Genomic DNA, 8,192 nt, shown 5'->3' on the forward strand with positions numbered 1-8,192 from the left:
CTCATTAATTCTTAACAAATAAGAGTTGATTGTAAGGGGAACACCCCTTTCCCAAGGGCACATAAACCATGAGTTCCCCATTATGATTATCTTTGGAATTCAGGAGTGCTGCTGACCTTTTATTAAAGTGCTGAAATTAGTAATAAAATGACTACCCAGAAATTATGTTTCTCAAACTTGTTTTTTTAGAATTTCTCAGGATTTACTTTTGATTTTTCCTGCTTTATGAGCCAAAGAAAATTATATTAAATTTATTTATTAGTGATTCTAAGTGTATTTATAACAATTAAATGTGATGTGTGAATTTAACATATTAGAAGAGTTCTATAATACCTGTCCATAAAAGACTGATTATGTACTATACAAACTATGCAAATCGTCCAAAGCCAGTTTTCAGTGCCTTTTCAACTGAGAAGAATCTATTCAGCACGCTTCTCCTCCTGAAGTGGTTCATACTGAGGAAGCTTTGCTTTCACTTTTTTGTTTTCTTCTGATACAGCTTCAAATTTCTCTTTCACCTCTGCCAATTCTATGTGAAGCAACTCTATTTCTGGATTCTCTGGAGTTGCAGCTCCTAAGTGATGCTTTAGAAAATCCAATGCGCTGTTGGGTTTTTCTGGTTCTTCATACAAGGCAACCAATACTTTGGTGAGCGTGTCCAGCACTCCCGACGTCTCCAGGTACCTCCGGAACTGCTCCCGCCTGGAGTCGGTGACTTTGTAATGGGCCATAGTGACAGCGGCAGCAGGCGGCGTAGCCTGCGCGCCCCACCCCGTGGCTGCCGGGTTCCTCTTTCTCAAACTTTTTAAATGATATAGCTACACACACAGATGGTCATACCATCTTGCCATCACCCACGAATATATTGTCTACATATTCAAGAATTCCAAAATCCCCTTTTCCAACCACAACATATTGGTTCTTCACTTCTCCTTCTGCCGTTATTACCAAAGCCTGCTCTTTATTCAAACCCTGACTTCCATTACCTCTTCAATTATCTTTCATATTATTGATCTATCCTCATCTTGTCCCTTGGGTGAACTAGTTCAAATGTATGCTGTTCTCTTTTATTGAGTTCCTATTTCCAATTGCTCTGACAAGTTTCAGCCTTAGATCACTTATGCCCTTCACTGCCTTCATTCTGCATTGTTGAATGAAGATGGAGTAAATTGCTCCATTGTTCCATGGCCACTACAAATTGGCTACACAGTCTCAACTGGCCCCTCACTGCTACTAGACAATATTACTATTTCTTCTTTCTTGACTCAGAAACACTCTTCACATTGTTTCTTCCAAATCTTTTCATTCATCCTAAAACATCCCAAAGTTTTCCTTCAACAAGTGTCTCAGAGAAGAGATTATTTTATAATAAAAATTTTATAGTAAAATTTATAGTAAAAATTTAGGCCATTCAACATGAATTCCCTCTTCTCCCTTTTTCCTCATCTCATATTACTCATGACTTCTGCCACTATCTCCTTCTTCATTCCTATCTCAGATGATAAAGTCCTTATTCCTTACTAAAGTCAATGCCTCTGTTTGCTCAAATGATCCATTCCATTCCATCTCCCCCCACATATTGCCCCCTGCATTGTCCCCTCTATTTTACTAATTTTCAGTCTCTCCCTGTCCACTGTCTCTTTCCTTACTGCCTACAAATTTGTGCTTCCCTCATCCCCCCAAAACTCTTACATGATACTTTTATACCTCTCATGATATCTTTTTTTATCATTTGTAGCTAAACTCCTTGAAAAGATTTTCTACAATAAATGTCTCCACTTTTTCTTTTCTTTTCTGATTCTTTTCTTAACCCCTTGTAATAATTTGTGCTTTATATAAACCCATTTACATGCCAATTTTTGACTTTGCCATTCCACCAAAACTGCCCTCTTCAAAATTACCAATGCTCTCTTAATTTCCAATTTCTTCTTGAGCTCTCTGCAGTGGACCATTTTCTCTGCCTTGAAGTTTCTTCTCTCTAGGTTTTCAGGACATCACTTTCTTCAGGTTCTCTTTCTGGCATCATAAACAGTTCTTCTCAATGTCTTCTGCTGTAACTTGATTCAGAATATGCCCTCCAATCTTAGGTATCCTATACTTTGGTGTCTAATGAGTCTAAAGGAAACCAAAGAGATAACCTTATTCATATTTTTTCCCTCCTTATATTACTTAACAAAGGTTTCATCATCTCCCATCTCTATGCTGATGATTCTAAGTACCTACCTATCCTACCCCAACCTCTCAACTGATCTTAAATCTCATATCTCCAAGTACCTATTGGATATTTCAAACTGTATGTCCAGTAGAAATCTTAAATTCAATATATCTAAAGCTAAACTCATCTTTCCCCCGATCTCATATGATAAAGTTCTTACTCCTTATGGAGATCAATGCCTCTATTTGCTCAATTGATACCATTCTATCCCATCTTATTTTGGGAATTCATGAGTGATGTTGATTTTTTATTAAAAATACTAACAATAACAATGACTACCTAAAAATTATGTCTCACAAATTTTTTAAACAACACACAAGATTTTCATTCCTTTAACTGTATCACAATTATTGTAGAGGGCAATGGAGATTTAATAAAGAGGACATAAAATCTTGATGATCTACTTACTCATAAGCTAATTGTCATCCTCATCTTCCCATTATGTCTCATACCCACATGTGATCTGTTGCCAAGGCTGCCAATTTCATCTTTGCAACATCTCTTAAATAAATATTCCTCTTCCTCCTCTGACACTGTCAGAACTCTGATGAACACCCTTATCTCCTTCACTTGCTCTATTATACTAGTGAGTGGATTTGCCTGTCTCATCTCTGGCTACTTCAATGTATCCCCCATTCAGCCAACAATGCAATCCAAAAACCATTTATTAAATGCCTACTTTGTGCCAGACACTATGCTAAGTGCTGAGGATAAATTAATAAAAATAAATACAGTTCATATTTTCAAGGAACTTATAAACTTGGGGAGAGGAAGGGGATGGAACTCTTTTTTTCTTAATAAATTTATTTTTTTTCTAACTACATGCAGAAATAAAACATTTGTCTTTTTTAAGATTTTGAGTTCCTAAAAGACATCACCATGTAAGAGATGAGTTACATATGCCCAAATGTGGCTGATCAGACCAATATGTTAGAATGCTCTACCCCAGGTCAGACATAAATAGACCATGTGAATACCTGGATTGTTTATTCTAAACTTATGTGTCACATTTCCTTTGAGCTGCTTCAATTCTGCCTTCCTCATAGAACACAGTACCCTCTCTGATAAAGGCATGCCATGATGGGCAATCCCATGCAAATGTTTCCCATGCATCACAATCAATTTTAAAGTTCTTAAGAGAGACCTTCAAGATGTCCTGGTTCTGACCCCCTTGTGAGTACTTACTCTATTGACTGATTGATACTTCTCTACTAACTTTTGTCTTGAAATCTTATTTTCTTCTATAATCCAACTAATTGTGACATTTATAAAATCTTTCCATTTAAAAGAGCATAGGAAAAGCTTTTCACTATTGAACTGACTAGCATTACTCTTTATGCTACAGGTCACAAAGATCATCAAGCTAGTTAACTATTAAAACTACAGACTAATTTAACCAGTTATTCACTCACCAGGATGCAGAACTGTTTAACTGGAATACAAATTAGTAAAAGCAACTCAGGGGGATTCTCCAAAAGAAGAAAATAACCATAGCCAACTCTTTATTCACCAAGATTTTATGATTTTATGCCCTTGCTATTAATCTCCATATCAGGAAAGCCTATAAAAAATTTCTTTCCTCTTTCATCTTTTACCTCTTTAATCAATCAGAGAAATGGGAGACCAGCAAAGATCAACAGATACTTCTGAGAGTTGTGATCTCTTAAAATATTAAAGTTCAGAAATAGGCTGAATAGAATTAATTGAAATTGAAGCTCTAGCATAAAGAGATTCAATCCCTCCAGTAAATAAAGAAGGACATGACAAATCTGTCAACTTTCCTCTTTCACAGAAAGTTGCTTATCACCATCTACTGACTTCACTCAGATTTTTTAAGTCCTTCAATATCATATTCAATTTCCTATTGTTTTTCTCCTATGCTATTCACAACTTAAAACAGAGACTTCTGGCTCTTAGTGATACACATCTTAATTAAGAAATAATACCCCCCTAAGAAAATAAAAGTCAGCTTTTCCATCATATCCCGGTTTCCAAATTACTCATAGGACTTTTTTATTTTTTATATGAATATCATGATTCTCTATATCTTTTCATATGAGTTCCTTAGCCAATGAGGAACATTTATCTCCATTACTTGGATGAATTTCTCAAATTTTTGTGATGGTTACCATAGCACAAGACTGTAAGAAAATATTCCAGTTTCATTTGGAAATGTGTCTTTCAGTTTATTAATTTACTTCTCAGAGTTCACTAGTCTCTTCAGGAGGACAAGACTTCCAGGCCCAATGGATATAAAAATCACCAAATTTTTTTTCATAAGTATTTTAAAAGACTGACAAAGATTGTTCAGGATTATTTGAATTTCTTCTAACAGTGGTTTAGGGATAGACTTGGATACTAAAATGAGTTTCATAAGTAAAAATTTTCATTTCTAATCTTCAGAATTTTAGTCTTGACATTTAATCATTTTTGTAGCATTTTTTCCCTCCTTGGTTTTTTTTTTATTATTCTTTTAAATTCAAGATTACCATGTCATTTTTCAGGGGAATCAATAGCAACACCTCCAACTGCCAAGTAACTCTGAAGTTCTTTGCTCATTTTCTGAAAATTAATTACACTTTTCATGATGATAGTTTACCAATTATTAGGAAAACTTTATATTTTCACTACATTTCCCTTTGCTTATTGATGTAACTTATGCCGTTTCATTATAGACTTGAATGATTCTTGCAATACTTGAGTTGCCTACACCAACCCACACTATATATATCAACATATATAGCAATATATATCAAACACATTGAAATACATTTCATAGTTACAACATCCTATTTCTCATATTAATTTCTGAAAGTCATAAAAATAAGTTATAATGAGAGCAAAAAGCCAAGTATTCATTAAATGAAATTCGCCACTCAACTGAGAACTATCATAAACCTGGGGGAATTGCTTCAATCTGATTTCTTCTGGTCAGGGTTATAATAATTTTTTGGTCCTTCATATTTGCAGATCACAACATCATTGTGATCACAACACATTGAGTCACAACATTGAAGATCACAATATCAAGAAAGTGATGCCATGACAAGCATGTGAACTGGATTTAAGTGAGGGTGAGTGCCCTCACCAGCCTCACTTTCTCCTCCAGCTCCATGTGGGTCCAGTGGCCAAATATGAGTCAGGACAACTGGATATGACCCTGGATTCAAGGTAATCAGAGTTAAGTGACTTGAATAAGATCACACAGTGGCAAGTGTCTGAGTCTAGATTTTCTTATGATAAAATTTTCATTTCTTCTCCCAAAAGTTGTTTTTTAATTTACTTAGATTTTTTTGTGGAGAGGGTTCTCTAGTCTTTATTTTTTTCATTTGTAGCAAAGACAATGAGGATGACATCCATCCATCCACATTTTTAGTCTAAGAGCTTAAGGACTTGTGTATTGTGTGTGTATATATATATATATATATAATTATTATTATTATTCCTAACACTTGGTTGTTGGGAAGGAAGGGTCATCTCAAAGCATAATCCTTTTACTTCCATCTCTATCTTTATAGAAATAGAATATGCATAACAAATTCCTTTTTTAACCACTATTTATCAATTCCATAAAATATATGCTATATCAAATATGTTACATATGTATTACACATATGCATTACAAACTATATTACATATATATTACATGACTTGGATATTATATTATCAGTGAAGATTATTTTTTCCTCTGAGAGGCAGTGTTGCATAGTGAATAGAGAGCTTATCTCAAAACCAAGAAGACCTATTTTCAAGAGCTACCTCTGCATGTCATTTTAATTCTCACTGCTTTTACCAGATTTCTAAGAAACAAAGAAGGTGCCAGTCTGCATTGGTTAAAGGAGTTTTGTCTGTCAGGAGTTCATTTTACCAAAGAAATCATAGATCAATGCTTATCCATCATTATGATTATCCCTATTTTTTTAATTTGACAGTTTTGCTTATTCTAGTTACATTAATATTCTTATCCTTTTGTAGCAAAGGGATGGTCTGGATTTACTTTTCTTGAATTATCCTCCTCCAAGGTTCTATGGTCCATCATAGAGCTCTCCTCTAATCCTAATCATTGAGCTTCCACTATATTCCCTCTACTGTTTACTACCTATAATTAACTTTAATTTCACTTGAACTTTTAACTAATTAACATCTACAAAGTAGTATTTACTTTGTTAATATTGAAAGAACAGTTGTATAAACAGCACTAATCACATATTACTACTATACATACAGACACACACACACATACACACATAGACACACATACCATGTTAGTTCCTGAGGAGAGTGAGTTCAAACTTAACACAATTTCTGCATAATATCCAGTCCACCAAATTTATTTCCAAATACATCAGTTTCTAAAAGAATCTGTGTCTCAACTAACCCTGGACAGGGTCTTTGTTTCTTGTGGACTCTCAGTGCCAGATTGGCTAGTTACAATACCTAGTGGGTCTTGAATTCTTGGACTGCCTGGTGATTTACTCTCTTGACTTTTCAATGCTTACAATGCCATTAAGTCTGAAAAAAGCCCACATAGGAGACTGACCCTGGGCTGAGTAGTTCTTTGTTAATAAACTCCAGATTCAACTCCAAAACCAATCAAAAAGGTTATTTGCATGTTGTAGTTAGAAGATCCATATTAATTTCAGAAATCTGTGAGTACTTTTAAGTTCATATGGGGATTGTATCAATCAAGTAGGCTGTAGGCTTATAAGAACTGGATTCTTGCCCAGTCCCCAATTAGACTTTTAAACAAATTGGACTCATTACTTAAGGAAAATGTTAAAGAAGAAAAATGCTATTTCTGGAATCAGAAGACCTGAGTTCAAATTGTGATTTGAGCACTTATTTCCTTATTTCCAGAACACAACCTTAATGAACCTAAGTTTTCTCATCTTTAACAAGAAGGGGGTTCAACTAGAGTGGAAAATGAAGATGAGTTACTGAGGGTACTTTGGGGTTGAAAAAGGTCATTAGACTGCTTTCTCTCTCACCTCCTAGTGTATTCTCTAGTTTAGTTTAGACAAGTCTTTCTTGACATATTCCTGAGTTTATATAATATTCATTGGATGAATAGAGTGTAGTTGTTCATTTTTAAACATTAATTGTTTCTGCTTCTGATTCCATGGTGCTTATTCATTCCTGATTTTAGATGAACAGAATCAGAAGTGATTACAACCTTTTGAGCAACCTGCTGGCTCCAACTGGATGATCCTGTAGGCATAGCCAATGTGCAGTGCCATCTGCTTAAAGCCTTAGGTGATCAGCATTAAAATTGTATTGGCTTACATTAAAGATGAGAAGCCTTATTTACTTATGCATATCACAATACATAGGAGATGGGGGCAGAGCACTGGGGATGGAATCATTTGAACTGTAAGAACCACATGGAAGAGAGAGGGTCACCTTGAGAAGGAAGTAAAAAGAAAAGAACAATATTCCCTGTAGCAGCCAACTAAAAATTTCACATTTCAGTATTATGAAAGATTCATTTTTCAAAAGAGAAAACCAAATAATAGTGGAGCAACTCAGCATTTCAAGAGGCTTGCTCATCAGCTTGTTTGCTTCCCTAATGTCCCCCTTCTCCAGTTTCTGAAATATTCACCTTCTATTTCTAGTACATTGTAATGACCCATTTGGGATATCTAAGGAGGAAGACCTATTATAGACACTTCCCAGGCTCGCTGTTCCTCTAGTCTCTGTTTCCCAGAGACAACTTGAATCCCCTCACTTCCTCTGAGTATGTGACTATCCAAAGAAAGTAGTCTCCTGTCCTATTTTCCAGAAGAAGGCAAGGACATTTCATTTGAGATGAAGAATCCAAAAGGAAGGAATTGAAAGCAAAGCATTTTCACTTGCCAGGATCTGTATACTTTCCAAAATTACTGGAGAACCATCAACTGAAAATAAACAATTGCTTTCCAACAGGGTCTAACATCGTTCAAGTCCCTGGCACTTACTTGTCTCCTATCCATGTGGCTGT

At 35.2% G+C, this 8,192-nt stretch overlaps 1 pseudogene; it reads right to left on the minus strand.

Annotated features, from left to right (window-relative positions):
* Positions 1-292: 292 nt before the first annotated feature.
* Positions 293-735, minus strand: LOC141502974 (c-Myc-binding protein pseudogene; annotated as a pseudogene).
* Between the last annotated feature and the right edge of the window lie 7,457 nt (positions 736-8,192).

This window comes from Macrotis lagotis, chromosome X, assembly GCF_037893015.1.
Source record: "Macrotis lagotis isolate mMagLag1 chromosome X, bilby.v1.9.chrom.fasta, whole genome shotgun sequence".
NCBI classification, from domain to species: Eukaryota; Metazoa; Chordata; class Mammalia; order Peramelemorphia; family Peramelidae; genus Macrotis; species Macrotis lagotis.